General features: G+C 32.1%; 1 long non-coding RNA gene across 2 annotated transcripts in view; it reads right to left on the bottom strand.

Moving 5' to 3' along the window:
- Window positions 1-14,568, bottom strand: part of LOC118187765 (uncharacterized) — a 110,963-nt gene extending 96,395 nt beyond the window's left edge. For both annotated transcript variants that reach the window (XR_004758016.2, XR_015040528.1), the window contains exon 1: window positions 14,422-14,568. This is a non-coding gene — a long non-coding RNA (uncharacterized LOC118187765). The remainder of the gene's footprint in view (window positions 1-14,421) is intronic.
- Window positions 14,569-21,179: the final 6,611 nt, after the last annotated feature.

The raw sequence follows: 21,179 nt of genomic DNA, 5'->3' as shown, positions 1-21,179 counted from the left end.
GATTTCTTTATAAAGAAAATTCTTATAATAACGGCAAGAAACTTTTCTTCTAATTTCTTATATAAAAGTAGAAGGAATGAGGTAAATTTTTTTTATTCGTTCAAACGCCTTTAAAAAATTCTACAACTTAATAATTTCCTCCCCCATCTCCCGAGTAAGAAGAAAAAAATATAAACTTTTTTTTTTTTTTTTTTTTTCAGAATTTTTTATTTTCTTCTTTGTTGGATTTCCTTAATTTCGGAATGCATTATTCTAAAATTTTCATTTCTTTTCTTTTTTCTCAATCCATATTACAAATGATGTATATTTTGTCAATCCAGATTACAAATGTATCTGTTAGATTTATGTTTCAAGTAAAAATATGAAGCTTTTGTTTAAAAGTTTTCAATTATCACGATTTCGTTAAATTTCTTCAGCTATTTTTTCTTAGCATTCTTAATTTTAACTTGAAATTTCACTTAAAAAAATATATTCGTCGGAAAATTCGGTTTCATCAACACACAAGATTACAGTTTAAAAGATGATTCACTAAAAGTTACCTCCAAGCGTTTAGACCCCAGTTATTTAATAGCAATCACTCTCATTTTGAACTGCCTTCTTCGGCGGTGCATCTTCATTTTGTGGGAGCCCCCCCCCGGCGGTGGCACCCCCACGCGGTACCATAGTCTCACCTCACGTGTTCCGGACGCCGGGGTCACCAGGCGATGAGCTACGAACGGATGAAAAGGATGAAAATTGGAAAAGGCGAACTTTTGACACGCTGCTAATTTCTTGGGCGAACTCACCGCCTTTCGCAACAACCCTTCTCCTTATTCCGTTTAATGAGAACACCTCGCCACTTCGTGAACCGATTCAGGTCGACCCAAAAGACACCCCTATTACTCTTAGCGGGATTGGAAAGTATCCGCCGCCCTCCCACCACAGAGCGTGCGATTAATATGCTCAGTTGCAATATTTATTTTATATGAAAAAGTAAATGTATTCAGCACACAAAAGTGAATTGTTCAAATGCAGATTTCAATGCACAGCTTACGTTTTCGTTGCATGAAATGCCAATCTGAAGAACTCATTGTGAAATCAGGACGCTGCAGCAAATAAAATGGATGATACTTTATATGAAAGTTCTGTTTATTGTTTTTTCTAATCGGTTACTTGGTTTACATTTTTCCATGTCATGCATGTTAAAAATTAAATTGATAAAAATTATTCTGTAATGTAAATGTTAAGTCTCCTGATCGACTTTTGTATCTTTGTCATCATCCTAACTACGTAATCCATCACCAAAATTTTAAAACTAAGTTCGAACAAAATTGGAAGCTGAAGAAAATAACATTATGACTTCTTAGCTTTCCTCATACAATTATGGAACACAAAACAAAGCTTGGCACGTTCAACTGTTTAATTTCTTTGTAGACCGTCTTCGAAACATCATTTGAGTCTTTAGTTACGGTAATCTGAATCTCTTTCAGTATTGTTAAATTAATGACCTTTGAGATTAAGATTTCGGTTTAGGAAATGTAGTCCAAAAATGATAACTTTGAAGAATAAGAGGGATGGTTGAGTACTATTATACTTTTCTTTGGTGGAACATATTTGATGAGAATGTAAATGGCTGATCGTACATTGTAGTGCACATTATTTTTACAGTTTAATTTGCATCTTTCCTATATGCTTCATTTTGATCACGGATTAAATCATTTCAGAGATGCATATTTGTGTGGCAAGCAATTTAGTATAAAGTTACATAAAGAGCTCGTGACTGTATGAGTGGTTAGATCAGGGAATACTGACCCCATTTAAAAAAAATGGTGTCCTTCGTAGACTAGATGACCTAAAGATAACAATTACACTAAGAATAAAAACAAAAGTTTTGAAAAAAAAATGGTTTATTAGATTTACGTTTTATTACTTTTTGTGTTATTTTTATTTTTGATTTCACAAAAATAAACAAGCTTTCAGGAAAATTCACAGTTTCTAAGCCCACAAAAGCTCAATTTGAATTAATATGATGACTGCGCTCGTCTATTGATCCAAACTTTTTATATTAGGCATAAAACTAGTTTACATAATTTTTAAACCAATACGTTGAAAAAAAATATTCAAGATTCTTTCTTCTGGGTAGTAAATATTTGACTTGATTAAAACCTGCTGTCATTAAGAAGAGGGGGAAATTCATTTATGTTGGTTGAATAACAAGTTTTATTTTGGGAATGGCTTTTAAGTTCAAAACTTAGCGTAACCATGTGTCCTCCTTCAATGCAATCTGCTATTCTTACCTTATACTATCAAGATTAGATATATCCCGGTTCAGCTGTTCTATGAGTCATGTTGAAATATTCAAATTTTCAGTGTCTTAGAACCTTTTAAACTGCGTAAGTGGCTTGGATCAGACAATATCTTCCGAGGAAATACATTTTTTCCCAGTAACTTATCAAAGTAATGGAATTCTTATCGATTAGGTGTTGATACAAATGAGCCAATTTTAGAATGAAACAAAAGATAATCTTTGTAACCTCAATGTGACTGATATCTCTTAATATATATCAGCCAAGCTGAATATATGTTTTTGGAATTTTATTGATTGTGTCGTCATAGGATTGTGAATTCCAACGGAAAAATTGTATCATGGTGGCAAAAATATTAATAAAACTCTAAAACAATCCTTATGCCTGTAAAACACTGCAAACAATGATCTTGATTGTGGCAATTAATTGCTGTTAAATGTTCGGCTTTCGACCCCTTGGTCATTATTGATCTCCTTCATCGAATTTGAGTCAGCAATACCGAAAACATTCAGAATGTCTGGATTAGTTCAATGTTTGGCTCACGCTGAGCAGGCTCATCTATTAACGAAAACTACTGCTCGAAAGAGCTAGCTTTTAGCTGTTGATCAATAGTTTGTGGCCTCGCTTAGAATGCATTTAGATCCTCTAAAAACAATGACTCTTGAAGGACAATCTGTTTCATTGCCAAGACCAGGCGACTGGTAATTTCGTTTTATAATACTTTACATTGTTCCTCCCAATTGGTGAGGTTAAATAAATTTACCTTAGGTAATTATATATATATATATGATTTAACCTATGAGTAATAATTCAAGCTATGCGTAATGTGTATGAGTAATATTTATGTATATTCATGTAATATATTCATGCAGTAGCTTTTTGGTAATGTTTGAGGGGAGAAATTTAGACCTAAAATAGTTAATAAGACGAAATAGACCCGTACAATTGTTGTAAATACAGATCTTAATTATTTTAACATTTAATAAAGAATTAATGAAAAATTTTCAATCATGTTTCGTCATGTTATTATGTTAAAAAATATAAATTTCGGATATCCTAATCAGGCCAGATTTTTCAATTATCATTTCAGTTTCATTCCTATTTTTGTAACTCAGTTGTTATTGTCTATCATGACTACATTTCTCATGTAGGACAGGCAGTTAAAATTCTTACCAATAAAAACGGCATTTAGATCATTTTAATACTTATGCAATTTTAATTATTAATGTTTCTATAAATTTGCGTCATTTTTAAGACTGATTTTGAATAGAAAAAAGCGTTCCAAGATTTTCAACACTGATATCTTATATTATAATTAATGTGATCAATTAGTATAAATAAAAATAAATAATTCTTGTTGTTCGCTGTACTCAGAAAAATATGTATTCGAGACACACAGATTTAAAAGTTTTGCACATTATACTAAAAATTCCTTTTTCAGACAGACAACAGGAAATTTTCTTTTGGTTTCCAATTTTTTCCCATTTTTTACTGTTACAACTATCTAAGGATTTTTTAAAATGGATTAATTGAAAAAGGATCAATGATGTTTTTAATATAAAATCTTTCATTTTCGAGGGAAGAATAATGTAGTGATTTTTTTCGTACTCTTAACTCATAAGAACAAGTGAGCCGGAAAAGACAAACCCACAGAGAACCAGCATAAATGGTTACTATTTAACTTTTCGGCCGTTGCGAGATTAAGCAATTATTTCTTTCAGTTTGTCGTAAACGCTCTGTCAGTCGTAAATTTGTAATATGAGCTGCGTTCGTTTGCACCTACTGCGGCGCGGAACTGGAATGCTAGCCGAGCTCGTTGATGACCATCAAAAGGTTAAAATAAACTGTCGAGTTTTGTTGTTGTTGTTTTTTTCCATAAAACTAACATAAAAATCAACATTTGGAAATAAAAGTTAATTGGAATTCCTTATGCCTCTCTAAAACAATAAAACTCTGAATTTGTACATTAAATGCAATTTGGACCATTAGATGTGTGTTTTTTCGTCTAACGCAAGTTTATGCTTTAAATGGCCTGACACTTACTGCTTGAAGCATTCTTCGGGAATGGTCAGTATTCATCGATAATTTAGCTCGCTTATAAATGAGAATGTCGCTCAAGGCGCATTATAAGGGGCGATCGATTTTCCACCCACGAGAGCTAGGAATGACCATTTCAATTTTGATGAAGAGCTTCCCTAGGGAACGGAAGAAAGGTCCCCGACCTCTGTTCTAAACCTTTCGAGATTACTTTCGGCTCCTGTATTTTAAATATCCCCATGTCACACAGAAACTATACACTGACAAACAGACATATTTTCTCTGGGATTCGAATCCAAATCTAACGATATGACTTCCAGTAGTTTTAAAAACTATACCAGTCAGGGTGGTCTCCATTGCAAGTTACTGTTAAGCATATTTGTTGAATTATTCAGTTAGATTTGAGGTGTATCATCAACGTAACGTGTTGCTCATGGATATGTTGCCCTTGCATGCCATAGAATTTGTATTGCACGGTATTAGGTCTCAGAAATCTTAAACAGTTTGAAATAGTTAAAGTTACAATTTATATCATATAACTCTGTCTTCAAAGAGGATCATAACAACATAATTCATTTTTTCAGTGAATATTGTCAGATTTACTTTTTCACAATGTGTTTATCTAATCCCATAATTTGATGACGGGTCTAAATGCAAGTTTCTTCGAGTGTCAATGCATAAGAAATGGGGAAGAGGAACGTGTAAAAAGAAAACTACTCAAACAATATTACCGATGTTTTGAGCATTCGCTCTAAAAACATGATTTCCTTTTATGCTAAAATGCATCTAATATGAAGAAAAATAGTGGTCCGGTACGGTTTGAAATTTTTAGCACCATTTTACTAGAAAATGCGTTTTTGTGTCGAATTCCTTAACTTTGACTGATAATTCTCTTTCAAAGAGGCCCTTTAGGATTACTTAGGAGTTTATGAATCTTCCGCTCTTCTTTTGGTACGTAGGGTGGCCCTTGAAAAGAACACAACCATTAAAAGAATTACAATCTTCAACAGCAACGATGTTGCCTTAAAATAAATAAATAAAAAAAAAAAAGACCGAACGAACTCACAAATCCAGCTACAGTGTCTGGAAAGAAGAGAACAAAAAATTGTCAGTGCCCGCAGTGAGCGTGAGGTCGAAATGACAACATCGTAAATGATGTCTCTTGTAACCTACGCCCTACAGGTGGCGGACTCTCTTGTCAATATTAGCTCAACTGCTTGCAGGTGCGACCGCGGAACGCGCGATCTTCAAGGGTGGGTTATATTATATTGAGAAATTTGCTCATTCGCATTGAGACTTGTATCCTTCGACCCTTCTTTCATTGGATTGGAGATGATCAGTAATTAGGTAAGAGAATGAATACAAAGAAGGCGGGACAATCATGCATGAAAAATGATCTTGTGCCTAGTAAAGTGTCCCTAGATCTTGTCCATATTCAGTTTATAGAGAAAAAAAAAAAAAATCGGTTTTCTGTTATAAATTCTACATAAAACAGAATCTTTTTGAAGGAAAAAAACAAATATTTTTAAGAAGGTATAGCTGTTCCCCCTACCCAAGCAAAGAAAAAGAAGGGGATCCATATATCCCATTCTAGATGGCCGATCGACGTAATTCAAATTGCATTTTTCTTGAAAGCATGAAAGCGAGGCCTATAATGTATAAGTGAATGGATGTCTTTATGAAAGTTCTTTTAGGAGAAATTACTCATGTTACACGTGAGCGTGACTTAGGATATAAATTACAAATTTATATACACATTGCATTACTCTGTACAAATAATTTTGCATGAAATAAGTTATTTTCTTAAATGATATACCGATTTTGTCCATAATTCGATTCTAAATTTATTCCAAAATGCCAGTTTTTGTGAAAATTGCGCAGACTGCTTTTTGAAGTACAATCAACATTTTAACACCGTAATATTAAATGAATTATCTTACTTTCTTACTGCGTAAATTGTAATTCCCGTGCAATCCAGAACAAAGTTCAGATCCATATGATTTGCTTTAAAAAAAGTGCAAATTTAAATAATTAATAAAATTATGAAATTTATTAAAATTTTCAAAAAAAATTTAACCATAAAATATACAAATTTTCATGTCATCTATAAATATTAGTAACTATTAGTAGTAAATATTATTAACATCTCTAGTTATTTTTTAAGCATATCCCTCCAAAAGGGAGAGTTTTCATGTTTCCGAGAGATTTGATTTAAACATCAAAATTGCTTGGCAAAAAATTCAGTTTTAATGTAAATTTAAAAGGAATACTAACTCCGAACCCAGACATTTTGGATTAATAAGTTTTGCTACGACAGCGTAGCTTTTGTCCTTTGTTCGGCTTTTTTATTAATACATTTAACAGATTGCTTCTATCAGCGTAACACGTTAAATACTTTTAGTACTAGTAATAAATAAAGTATATAATAATACGATGTCAGAAACATCTTTTTAATACGATGTTAGGAACATTTTTTAATACGATGTTAGAAACATCTTTTTAATACGATGTTAGGAACATTTTTTAATACGATGTTAGAAACATCTTTTTAATACGATGTTAGGAACATTTTTTAATACGATGTTAGAAACATCTTTTTAATTATTACGCTAACGTTGATAAATATTATTATTTAACTATCATTACTAATTTTTATTTAGGTTTAATAATATAATTATCAACGCAATTTGAAATGCATTGTCCATAAAATAAACACATTTTAAATTACATCGATAAATATATTATTAAAAATAAAATAAAATCTTAATTTATTAAGAAATGGTCTTATTACCTACAAATAACTCATCTTATTTAAAAAACTGAAGACATTAAATTTGAATTGAAAATTAAATTCAAACTAAAGACCATATGCAGTTGCATTTCTTAAATTAAGTCGTCTCAATTGGAGACGACATTTGTAAATTAGAATATTCTACGGACCACCTTGTTCTTGTCTCCAACGAATGCTAATTTCTTAGCATATCATTACATCATACTTATTTTAAAATACAATTATTTAAAATTCATTTAATTTTATATCGATCTTAAGTTAACAGAACAAAATTTACATACGTTTATCATATTAAAAGGCCATTAAAGTTTGGATAAGCTTTATCTTATTAACCCGAATTAAATAAATGTTGATACTCACATAAGACCGATGAGTATGCCGATTCTCACACAGCTGTTCTATGTTTGAATGTATGCTAGTAAACTCACGACTGAAATGGACACGTACATCAAGTCTATTTCAGTAATTTTTTTAAAATTTGAGTTAACGATGGAAAACTTTTCTCAACCAGATACGTAGAAGCAAACTGGCTTATAATTTTTAAAGCCCTATAGTGCAGTTCCCTAGATTCCATTTTCATGGTAATGAGTCCAGTGGCATCAGATATGCAGCGAAAACGATGGTTAGAAACACAGTTATCATTGCGTGCTTTAAATCTCTCTCTCTTTTTTTAGCCCAAAGGGCTTTAGCCCAGAAGGGCTATTAATTTCGGTTTGGCATTTTACGCCGAAAACATTAAATTCCGTTTCACTTTTCAAATTGTTGCCACCAAATATTATTGCCCTGTGTTATATTTAAAGAAATTAAATAATGAAAAATCTGCATAAATGTATGTAGATTTCTCGCATTGTGATAAAACAACGGTACCTAGAGCCATTAAATTCTGAATAACGTAATCCTCCACCGAATATGGGCATCTGGAAGCCCTTAAGCCCTAACTTGGAATTTGATTTTTTATCGATTTCATAATTTGTAACATTTTAACGAATTTTTTGTTAACAAACTCAACGATTTCATATCAATGACAACAGTGTACGGGGAAAAAAATATATCTCCAGTTTGCGAGACTGTGTATCGGAAATTTTAAAGATATGCTTTTATAAAATTATTTGTGACATAGCTGTTGAATTGAATTTTATGGTTTAAGTGCGAAGAATATGGTATTTAACAAATAAAGTTAACACATAAAACTTAAAAAAAAAAAAAAAAAAAAAAAAAAAAAAAAAAAAAAAAAAAAAGCCGCTTTGGGCGTAATATAAAATTTGAAAACTTTCAGATTTTTTCCCCCGACTGAGAAGGTGGTAAATCCACAGGTGGTTTAGTCTGTGATAAATTTTCTAAAACGTCACACGTGTGTGTGTGTGGGGGGGGGAAGAAACAAATCAATAGATGATTGCTATGTGTCATTTCCAAACTCTGTGATTTTCAGCTATTTTGTTGTACACACATTTATCCGAATTCTAATTCTATCTTCTTTCGAAATTTAGGAGGATCACAGAAAAGACATTCGAAAAACCACTTGTGCGATCTGCGGGTCACAAATTGAAGAATACAACTGTACAGCATAAGAGGCGCTCTGAGAACTGAATATTTGTGAGGCAGCTGTAAGCTATATCAAAAATCATTTGTGTCTCATTATGGAAAATCTCTACGTTGCGAGAGCGATAAATACGTGATAACGTAACGTAAACAAGTGCAAACATGCTGGGAACACTGCTTTAAAATATATATAACGAAAAAGTCATTTAATGAAATAGAAATGCAATACAATTCTATTCCCATATTCCTGTTCACAAATTCAGTATTTCTGTCTTGTTGTGGTGCCCAATAATTTTTCAAGTTGAAGGAATAAAAGATTAAATTTCAAAATCCAGAATCACCTATAACACAGTAAAATACACAACCTAAATTGTCTTCTCAAGATAATCCAATCGTAACACAAATATGCGAGGACAATTCAAGTCAAAATTTCGCTGCTTATGTATGACTTTGATTGCAAAGCATGATTTTTATTAATTCATACTCTCAGGGAACTTTATATGATATTATACTAGTTATTTTCATTTCGTTATATATTTAAAGTTTCATTACTCTAGCATTTCTCGAGAATTATGATAAAAATCCACAGTACCTTACTTTATACAACATACCTAAGAAAGCTTACGGAGGAAATGTAAATTGCATGTTACCATACGCTTTATTATTCTCTGTTTAGTTTACGAATTAATGTAATTCCTAATACAGTTATTAAGCTTATTATTGCATTTCTGAACTAAACTTTGCTGCAGTTATCTGTATTTTTGGAATATCTCATCATACATAGCTCTTGTTATAGCCGCAAAAGTTCTGAACACATTAGTCTCGGATACAGAATAGATCCTACTGAAATGATCCGTTTAAATGAAATACAGATAATGGGAAAAAATTGGGAAGTTTTCGTAGAAAACGAATTTATGATTGGATGCTCATGCCACAGTACCCTGAAACCATTGAAGGTTTCATACTAAAATTAGACTATGGAAAGGTCAATTTCATCCATTTTTGGAAGCATCTGTTGCATAATAATTCAAGAGTACTAACAAAATATCCCGAAATAATGCACTCACAACGAAGTATTTGTAAATATTCGAAACGTTAATATTTGATTCCTTGAAATTTTTAGCAAACAAATGAGATTAGTTATTAATTTTTACCTAGAAAAAACAAATAGTACCCACAGAAAAAACTAAATTATTTAGAAAATAATTCACAAAAGCAACTTCTTGTCCACCAAAGCGTATACTTGAAAATACAAACTGAAAAAGGTTTTATTCTTTAAATGCAAATAAAGACACTGGCTTACTATTTACCGAAATCTAGTATTCAGAGAGACATAGATTTTAATATAAATTAGATTGCTCGAAAGCTACAGGCCTAAAGTAGAAATGTTTTCGTGGAGAACGTTTCAAGCGAAACTCAAGGTAAACCGTAAATCTCCCGCGTGGAGAGCTGTTCGCCGTTATTTGAGCTCGGTTCTAATTTCCAGTGTTCAACGGTTGTTCCGCACAGTCGCTGGAAAACCAGGAAATCATACAAGAACAGTCAACAAAATAGTAAATCCATTAGATAGCTCTGATTTAGAGTTTCAGTAGATTTCTTGTACGCATCCATTTAGATTAAAGGACAATTGCCATGCGCAAATAGGAATGGGCAAATCAAACAATTCATCGACAAAATTTCACAAATCGATTAATTTTTTTTTATTATGTAATCAGTTTTTTTTAATTATGTAAAACTCTACATATTTTATAATATCTCGATGACTGTTTCTCATGTCTTATGTTAAATGAGCGGATTGAAAAGAAATTCGCAGAAACATAACATACGTACTGTTTTTAATTCTTGCTCTTGAAAGTTTCTCAGCTTGGCCTTTTATGTGTTATACGAGGGTTGGATTCAATTATTTAGATTGTGGCAAATGATGGGAGAACTATCAGCCGAAATGAAAAATTACCTTCGTGGAGGACGAAAAGGATCATTTTCACTTACACACGGAGAAAATTGCTTTAACTACATCCAGCTAGTCTGACTGCTGAGATTTGAGAGCAGGGAAACTGTAAATATTCAGCAATCTTATCTACTCTTCACTAGATTATCTACACATAGCAAAGATTTTCGTTGCTTTATTTCTTATAGCTTTGCAAACGAACGAGAGCCATATATGCAAATTAAAAGCATTTTCTGAATTAAATGGGCAAATTATTGAGTACTCTAACACCTTTTGCTGAAAAGGAAATTCTTTCTGTGGTTTCACATCTTTGCGCGTGTTTCAAACTGATCCTGTATTTAATATTTTTTTAGTTTTTTGACTTTCATTTCTTTTCTTATGATAGATTCTCAATGGTCGTCTTATTCACATTAATTTATAGAAATCAGTTTGAATATGTGCAATAGTTTTTCTAGACTTTTAGAAATGCACGGAATCAGATTTTATCCTGTCTAAAAGTGTCAGTGAAATTGGAGAAAGTTTGACATTATGCATTCTTCATCTTCATCGTTTTTATCATTAGTTATATGAAGGATTCGGCTCCTTTCCAATGAAGTGATTGTCTTTCTCGTTTCCCGAATGAAGAGCATTCTTATGAAACAATTTGCAGTTCAAAATGACGCCAAAAGAAAAATTACCTTTACTTTACAAACGATAAAAAGATTTTAACGCTCTGAAGCAAAAAAAAAATGACCGATCAAATCGTACCAAAAGAAGTATAAAACCTATAATAACACTAAACATAATATCATCAAAATTGGTGATAAAAATATTCAGTCTTCATAAAGTAATATAAATAGTTTCTTTTAGCTGTCATAAGGCACTGAATATAGTATAAGTATATTTTTTCTGATGTCTGAGAACTGGTGGCGATATTAAAGATGTGGTAGGTCCAAGGAGGGATTGATAAGAGGTACACATGTCTGTATCAAAATATTCCCGGATTAGTTCTGTAACGTGCTCGAAAATGGCAGCGCACGGTTGCATTTGCAGATACAATGAATTGATTTTATAAGGCATAATGTCAAGAAATATTGCTGTGTTAATATCTGGAGTTGATTTAGTGGTGTTTTTGCAATCACTTGTATTTGGTATTCTGAGGATTATATTTCTATTTGTATCTGATGATTGTCACTTGTATTTAGTATCATGGACAGAAAAGTGGAACTAATCTGTGCAAATCAGCCCCGAGGACACTGTACATGTTTTGACAAGCTTACGGCGATGAAATAAGGAGTTGTACACTATGTTTTGGCTAAACAAGTTCTTCAAAGTGGAAGAACGTTTCATGAAGGTGATAAGCAATCCGAAAGACTTTGCATAACAGCCTCGAAAATGTGGAACGAATTCCGTAATTTACGCATGCGGATCATTCATCTCATTAGTTCAACGATCTTGCAGACTTTATTCGTAAGGCTCACAGGTAATTTTCACATCATCCAAGTGTTTGAAATGAACATGTCGCATGTCGTTGTCAGAGTCTTTCCAGACTCTTGACCCCTGGTGAACAGAGGAGTTTTGCGCCAAGATTTTTTTGAACACGCAACAGATAGTTCATACCCTACATAAAGGACTGGTAAAACTGTTCTGCACGAAAAGCAGGAATGTCGCTTTCTGCAGATGGCAGGAATGATGGAGCCATGCAAGGTGACTGTTTAGAAAGTGAGGATGATCAAATTTAGGCAAGTATTCTTTTTAACACTTTTTAACAACAGAGTTTCATTTGGTTTGTTTGATTATGGCATAGCACTCTTCCTAAGGGAATGGATGCCGACTTTCTAAGAAAAACTGACTCTTACACACGTTACAGATGATGAAAACCACGAAATCACCCATGCAGCCAGCCCGTTCATTAGAATTCGAAACCCGGATCGAACTACAAGTGTTCAGTGGCTTTTATCATTCGGTTCATATGGGAATAAAAGCGTCTAAGTATCGAAGAAATATACTAGTAATTGAGTACAAATATTGATCCACTGGTATTAGTCCGGGAATTTATTGATACAGTTTTGTACAGAAGTCTTAAATGGGAGAAGATGAAAAGCGTAGTCCATCCTCGTCTTCAGTTATATTCACTAGATAGGAACGTAATAAAATCTAGGCTTTCTACATCTGTCTCCTTCGATTGCAGAAAGCGAATTTCAGATATTTCTATTTTGTGTACCTGAATGGGAATACCTAAAATGACCAGACGTTTGAATACTTATGTTCACTTATTTTCACATTAGAAACATCTTTAAAGGAGTGTTTCTGAAATGCGCTGAGAGTTACGCTATGCTTTCATAAAAATACAAGAAAGGTTTTAAATTTTGTTTTTTCTTTTCAATTGTTGAACATATTTTTTCGTATTTCATTCTCTCAAGCTTTGGCACTGAAGTGCTTAATGACAATAAGACAATTTCGACATTCAAAAATACAGAAATTTTGTTTGAAATTACCTAATGATTTCTTAATTCACTTTTTACTTAAACTATTTTATTTATAAAACAAGCACAATATTATTGTTATATTGAAGTAAAAATTTAATTTTTATCCGCAAAAATGTATTTTTGGAAAAATTTTTTTGAGGTGCCTTTAAATGATAGACTTCAGATGTGTGATCTCTTTAAGTAGGAAGACATAAAGTTTTCTCTTTTCGTTAAAGCACTTTGAACCTGCGCTGTTATTTACAAAAACATTCAAAAATCCAAGTGAACTTGTAAATTGAAAATTAAAAAAAATAATAAACCTTTATCTATCTTTCCAAGCCTGAATGAATGTGTTTACACGAGTAAAATCCTACATTTAGGAGTGCTCGGTCCATCTATGGATATATTCAAGCCAATTTACCTTCGAATTTAGATATCAGAAAAGTTTCTTTGTTGCTAGCAGGCATAATTCTGAAAAGAAATGCTTGTACGTAATTCTGTTACCTCAAATCGAGCAAAATAATTACAAAATACATTCATAAAGCTTTATGCATATATTTAAAGAAAATCTTTTTTAAATATCTATTTAAAAATTAACCTGATTATGTTAGCTGACATCTGTTACCTTAACTTACTAGCACTTCGGAATTCGAGCCTAAACATGGGTGCTTATGTTATATGATACACGTTATATGTAACATGTTACATGTTTCGAAAGCAGCAACCTGTGTTTATTTTTTTAAATCAAAATTGGAAAATCGATTTTCGGATGGCTAATTTGGTTTCTTAATGGCCAAGAAGGTCAAGAAATTCTAAAAGCAAAATTAAATTGCTAAAGCAAAATAACATTTATTTTATGAAAGTTAAAAGCAAAACGAAATAAATGAAAAGGTTAAAAAAATGTTAATAATATTTAAAAGTTTGACTGTAATTAGAAAAGACTTTAGATTCGCAATAACAATAAAGACAAGGAATTACATTCTGCTAACACAGAAACGACCTTCCACGGTAACTTCTACAAGTGTGATTCTGCTTATTTAGCATTACGAAAAGAATTATAATCTATAGTTCAGGATGTCTTTAAACCAGGCATCAAATGTCTTCTACTAGTGCTGTGAAAAAAATAGGAAGACAGCTTTGATATTTAGGATGAGATGGAATCATCATCGAGTTTTATGGGGAGGGAAGGCATTCGACGACATTCAACGGCCAAATAGGTTGCAGCAATCTACACTAAACAAACTATCTATTAAAAAAGAGCCCCTGTAATGAGCTCAAATTAAAGGGTGTTACTTCTTTTCAAAACGTTTATTTTACTAAAAAAGAAAATAAATAAAATTAAGTAAAACGATAAAAAATAAAAACTTCGCATACCGCCGTACTTTGCAGGTGCGACACATTCTCCAGATCTCCAAGAGATGGCGCTGACAATACAATGGTCGATCGGAATGTAAGAAGAGCGCGAATTTTATATTTTATTCCGAGTTATTCTTTCATTGTCCCTCCCCCCTTTCTGGTGGCTCGTGGCTTGGCCTTTTGTTTAGGTAAAAAAGAGCTTAATTGCAAAAGGAAATGGGCTGTCTATGCTAGTAGGGGTGTTGTCTCAGAAAACTTCTGTATGACCTTTTTCCTCTAAAACACATCGGTAATGCGTAGGTTTGGGGTCTCCGGATTTTAACGATTCTTATTCGTGTTTTGTTGCTTCTTTTATTTTTGGTGCTTCTTTTATTATTATTATTTCCTGCCTATTTTTTGGCTGATTGCAATTTTTTTTGGCATCCAGGCTTCTTCCAAACATACGTTACAACAATGAAAAATGAAAATAAACCAGAGGAATAAGAAAGCGCAGTTCATAACAATCCGCCCACTCACTACGCCCCCCTCTATCACTATTATTGCTCTCCCCCCTCGACCGCGAGCGACACCTACCGTCTTCTATTTCAGTCGCACGTGCTGGGTCGCAGCGGTTCAACGTCATTACGTCCCTTTTAATCATCAGTTACAGTCACAGGAGGAAAAAGGAAATGAGAAATGAAATTATTAGGTAATGCTTTTCACGACCTCGTAAGCGCCCTCTAACAGAAAGAATTCATTTAAATTATAGAAGAAGCGTTTAATTTCGTTATTCTTAAGGGAGATTTTCCTTTCAATATCAACACTTCAATTTGGGAGTGACAACGAGAATGTATTGTTATCCTCATATCCATCTAAATAAAGCAAAGTAATTCAGATAATTACTAATACATCAATATATATTCACACATTAATAATTAGTTCGATTCGGACTAATAATTCATTTGGAAGTTCTTCAGTATTTATTATGTTTAGTCTGTTTACTCTACCCTATATCGTGTGATCTTGTTAAGCATTTTTCTTGATGTTTATCAATGTTCTTTCAGAAATATTTATCAAGTTTTTCATTTTACTGTCGAAATAATATACATGATGATTGCTTCAGAACGATTATCATAATTCCTATCATCGACTTCTTCATTAAAAAAAATGAAAAGAAAGAAAAAGAAACTATCGATATTTCAGCTAACAAATATCAGTACTGCCAATATATATTGAAAAATAGAATAACACACCAAAAATAACGTAACTATATTTGAGAAGCTCTGATGGAAAGAAATAAGGTGATCCATATCTAATTAAACCATAATTGTTAAGATACTTTTATTCATTGAAAAAATAAAATAATGCCAGTAAATTCCCGCAAATAAACTGAAATACAAAAATATCTATAAAGAAAATTCTATTTTACTCATTCAAAATCTAAACAACAAACTTTAAGTTTTGCTGTTTTTTTTTTAACTCTGATTATTTATTGTTGCTTTTTCTTTCAATTTTAATCCCTTGTGCCCTCTTGTGTTCTTAAATTTTAGTCCCTCATAAAAACACACATTCATCATTACAACAGTAGCGCAACTAAAGGTCAGCCACCTAAACTAGTAATTTCATGGATCTAGCTGATCATAATAATTGAAATGAATTCGCTTAGTTTGTTAGTTTAGCAGCAGATTAAATTTCAAAGGAAAATTAAATATCTTATGTTTTGCTGAACGATAGTACAATGTCTCGTGAAGAGAAAAATATTTCATTTCGAACACGGCAGCACATTTCTTTTAAATTACTTGATAATTTAATGATTAAATCCGAAAAACAAATGTATTGGCAAGTAGCAATACACTTCTTTTATATCGCCGACTTTCCCTGACTAAATTTTTAAATTTGAAATGTAACTATCTCATGCTTTGCGAAGTGGCAGCACAAAACTCTCAAATCACTGAATTTTTAAATCAAAAGTTCCATAAACTTGTGCAAAATACAAAATAAATTAAAAGGAAATTCGAAATGAAGAATTCAGACTTCGAGGCACGGATGTTCGAGTGGAGATTACATATACTGAAAATTCATTGGCTGTAAGTGCCGCCGTTTTTCCACAATGGGGCGGGGAACAAACACTATACAGATTCTTCATTATTTAATAACATAGGTATACGTGACGAAATAATATCTGAGTTGATTTCGAGTATCTTTTACAAACATGAAATTTATTAAATTCAAAATAAATAAAATGCAATATTTGTAATTCAAAATCTGGACTTCGAAGTGCATATGTTCCAATGCAGAACTACGTGTCTTCAAAAATTTTTGGTTGTAGGTGGCAACCGTCTTTTAACAGTTCGACAAAGTCTCATACTCGAAGATTCTTCATTTTAGCACAGTAAACATTGGTTAAATTTAGTGATGGACAGTGTCTAAACCTTATCGAATGCCCATCGTAAAATGTCTTCGAATCTTGCGAATCTCGAACCTCTCAAATTTTTCATAAAAGAATATATGAAAAAAATCAGTTAGTATTTTTAATTTAAAACAAAGTCTGAAATTTGTGTTTAATGAAAGACAAATTTAAGAAAGCAGTTTTACAAGAACATATGAATGAAGTTTAGCAAAAGGAATCTATAACTGAAATTCCTGAAACCTGAAGCATATGTATTATAGAGAGACTACAAAAGTTTAAAAAAAAATTTTGAAACAACTTTTCAGACTTGAAAGAAAGTAAATTTAAAATTAGTTTCATTTTGAAATTTTTCAATAAAAAATTTTAGTTTTTTAAATGAATTTTTTTAATTCAGTGCTTTTAATTAGAAGAAATTATGAATTACATAAAAACGGAACAAAAATACAATTAATCAACATTATGAAGAGTAGATAGATCAATTGACATCATTTCTTAGAAGCAGCATTTTGCGCAGAAATAATTTTAAGAACTTTTTGTCTTAAAAATTTCTACAACTACATATATATACGGAGATACATAAAGAAACATAATAAGAGGCTAAAAATTAAAAAAAAAGTATTTATACCTGGCCTGTGCTATATAGCTGCAGGATTGAAGTAAAATAAAGCATCAAAAGTTAAAAGTAAACTGCAGTCAAAGAAAGGCAATTCTTCAGCAATATTAATAATTGCACCTGCGTATAAGAGGTTTAATACAATATCCAAAACAAATAAAAATTAAAATAAGAATTCATAGTAGTACAAACTCTAATAATAAAACTGCAAAAGGGAAAAAATATACAAGATAATAAAAATATAAAAATTAAACCCTTTTTACTGAAACTCCAATTCAGAATTCATCGGGGGAAAAATGAATTAAAACTTCATAAAAGTCGATTTATATGTTTCGAAAACGTGTTTCGTTCTCCTGGTTCATTTGAGATCAAAAACCGAAAAAAGAATCTATTAAATTTTCATCTAAGACATGAAAATTCATATAAAGCCAAAAAATTGTATCTCAGATGTAGCAGAACTTTCCCTACAAGCCTTTGAAACACTTGGAAAAAAGAATAGAACATAATATTGTGCCTAATTGGCTACTCCAAAAAAAAAAAAAAAAAAAAAAAGAGCAAAACAAATATACTTTTAACTAAATTGTCATTTAAGCAACACTCAAAAATTGGGTGGTCCCCGATTATGCTAGACTAAACTTTTAAGGCCAAGAAAACGAAAAACTTTTCATAGAGATTTCTTTAAATAATAAAATCAAATTTGAGCTTTAATCAGCTAAAAACTGAAAACAAATTAGAAAGAAAAATTGAAAAAAACGCCAACTTACTAAAATCTTAGGCCGACATTCTAAACGAAAATTTACTGAATTCTTCAGACGACCAAACTATGTTCCTTGTAGAATTCAAAGCTGCTCTTGAGAAGCAAAAAATTATAGTTCTTGGAAAAAGTACGCGATAAGGTTCAAAGTGTCCAATAGCAAAACTAAGTATTTAAATATATGTACAAAATTTCATATCATGTAAACTTTGTGTGCGAGGGTGCCGAACACTGGGCGCGGTCTGTAAAAATTAATACCTGCTGGGAGGGTGATCGTCGACTCCAAAACGGCGGCGTAAGAAACTTCTAAAAAATGCTGTCTTCTGTAAAATCTTAAAACTCGAAATAAATGAAAAGCAATAAACGAAAGCAGTACTGGCTACAAATAAGCGAAAGCAGTACTGGCTCAAAGTTGAGAAAAAGGAAAAATATATGTTATAAAAGATAAAAGTCTTCGGGTAATCGGGGTACAATACGTCTCTGAAACTGAAAAACGCCATTCTTTTAGTAAAAGCTAGAAGATTTTCCAGTTAATGGATACTTCTACTGCATGTTAATAAAAACATATTTCCGAAGTTTGCTTTTGAAAATGAAACGGTTTTTTTAGGTTAGGCTTCGAAAGTTTCAAATAATAAAAAAATATGCGAAGACTCGAACTTGGAATCTTGGAGAAGATTCTGAGGATACGAGAATTCAAATATCTTATCTTTAGATTGTAAGGACTTTAAGTTTTACTAACCTTTATTTTATTTTAAAACTTTGCTATCCTCTCTTATTTTCCATTTCCGGCCAGAATAAACGCGAACAGATTTGGTTATGCAAATTGAGCTTGTAAACTGTTAAGTATTTAAGTTGAGGTCAGAACTTAGTTATTTTTGATACTTGAAGACGTATTGTAGTTTCCCGCATTCTGCTCACTACATACGTAAAGTTTAAAAGGTTACTAGTTACTAGTCTTAAGGTTTAAAAGGTTAAACGGTTACTTCATGTTACTAGTCTTAGTAAAATATATGAATTTAGTTCTTATTTAATTTAGTTTTAGTTCTTATTTTTTATGTTTCAGACCATAAGTACTGGTCTTTGCATCTCGAAGTGCGGGAACGGCTGTAAACTGTGAGAAATAAAGGGCAATTAAACCCTTCCCATTTGTGTTGTATCTTCTAACCTTCCCACTTGCACGAACATAGTTTTAAGTAAACTCCCTGTTCCTACTCAGGACTCCAGTTATGTTTACAAAGGCGATTAGAAGAAATAGTAGTCCTGATAAGGTAAATTTAACTTTTGCTAGAGTTAATTTTCGATTACAAATGGTTTTATATATAGTCATTTCCTGATTAATCGTAGGGTTGATTAATCGGGTGCAAGTAATCAGGCTATGTCAAAAAAAGTGTTAAGTTTATTGTAGAATATTAGAAAAATTTCTAAAAAAAAGATCGGCATTAAAGAAACTGTGGATATAAAATTTAAAAAAATTAGAAAGGGGGAGAAGAAAAAGGCGTGGTATGACAGCAGAGACAGCAAAAGATATCACTCTACTTAAGAGTTCTTTTTATCCACGACAGTATGCATACTTTAGTTGTATGAAACTCGGGATCTATAAACATTGTACTGTAAAAAATGTTCTAACTGACGTTTTAACGAGAATTTTGAACTCAGTGACATTGTTGAAGTTTGTCTTATAAATATTGTACTAATAATGTGATTTACAATTTAGTTTCTTTCTTTGTAATGATATTAATTTTTCTATCATTTACAGTATGTTCTTTTTGCTCTGAATATAATTTTTCATTAATCGTGGTGTCGTCCAATGTATTAAATACCTGAGTTGTTGGGATTTCACGGCGAACTGTAAAAGATTAGTGATTGACTGTTACGAATATTTTGAAGAAAGACCTTAGCAATCTTTAGAAAGGGTGCAGAACAAAACAGTAATAAAAATAGTAGTTATATCAATAATAAAACTATTAGATGCAGTTTGGAACGGGTCATTTTCCCTGGCAATTGTCTTTAGTTTTTCTGTTCTTTTTCTAGCATTCCTTAGTACATATTCATAGCTTTCTTCTGAGTAACAGTTAATTTTAGACAGATAATTCAAGAGCTCTAAGTGTAATTTTTCCAGTATTTTATGTGTCACCCTTCCCATTTGAAGATTGTTTTCTTTGAGTGTTCCCATCGTCTTCGTACCCTTGCAACTATGATATATCCTTTGGATGTGATCTGTAGACACTAAATGAATGCGAATTGGAGTTTTGAGGTGTACATTACACTTGTATTGCACCGAATTATTAAGTAAAGTAGTGCATTTAATTATGGCAAAGCACACTAGGCTATCTGCCTAAGGGGAGGGATGCCTTCGTGGAGGACTTTCTAAGGGAAACTGGCTCGTATACACGTTACACATGGGGAAAACCACGAAAACACCCATGCAGCTAACCCGTTCGTGGAATTCGAACTACCAGTGTTCAGCGACTTTACCGCTCGGCCGCTGGTGGGCCCTAATTATTAAGTAAAAGTCATCACGTGAGGCAGAAAAGGAACCGCAATGTTAAAACCGCTTAAAGCTTTTGCATTATCAATGAACTTTTAGAAATGCATAAATTTCTGCCACGGCACATGCAGTTTGTCTACTGAAAGATTATGTTATATGCGCCTACTTATGCTATAGCAAATACAGACTTGCTTCATGTTTTTTGCTTCAAGTCGAAGCTCGCTAGTAACCAGTAATTATCACGTTCATTCCATAAGAATGGCCAGGCAACAGATCATGATAATATATGAAATCTTCTTTCATTATAACGCTCTTCATATATAAGATGTGAGATAGCGTTATAATGAACATTAATTGTAGAATTTTTCATTCATAAATTTAGATTATTCTGTAGAATTTTATACTCCTTCCTGTGAAATAAAAATCGGACTCGGAACAATATGGATGAATAGTCTTTTGACACGATTTCTTCTAATTTCATAAAGATAACTGAAGATGTTCTTTTAAAAAATATTTAGAAAACCAGATATTC

This window comes from Stegodyphus dumicola, chromosome 4 (assembly GCF_044657685.1).
Source record: "Stegodyphus dumicola isolate Sdum_Otavi_A_Nest chromosome 4, ASM4465768v1".
NCBI classification, from domain to species: Eukaryota; Metazoa; Arthropoda; class Arachnida; order Araneae; family Eresidae; genus Stegodyphus; species Stegodyphus dumicola.
The sequence above is the reverse complement of the archived record's forward strand: the minus strand, read 5'-3'. Positions and strand labels throughout refer to the sequence as shown.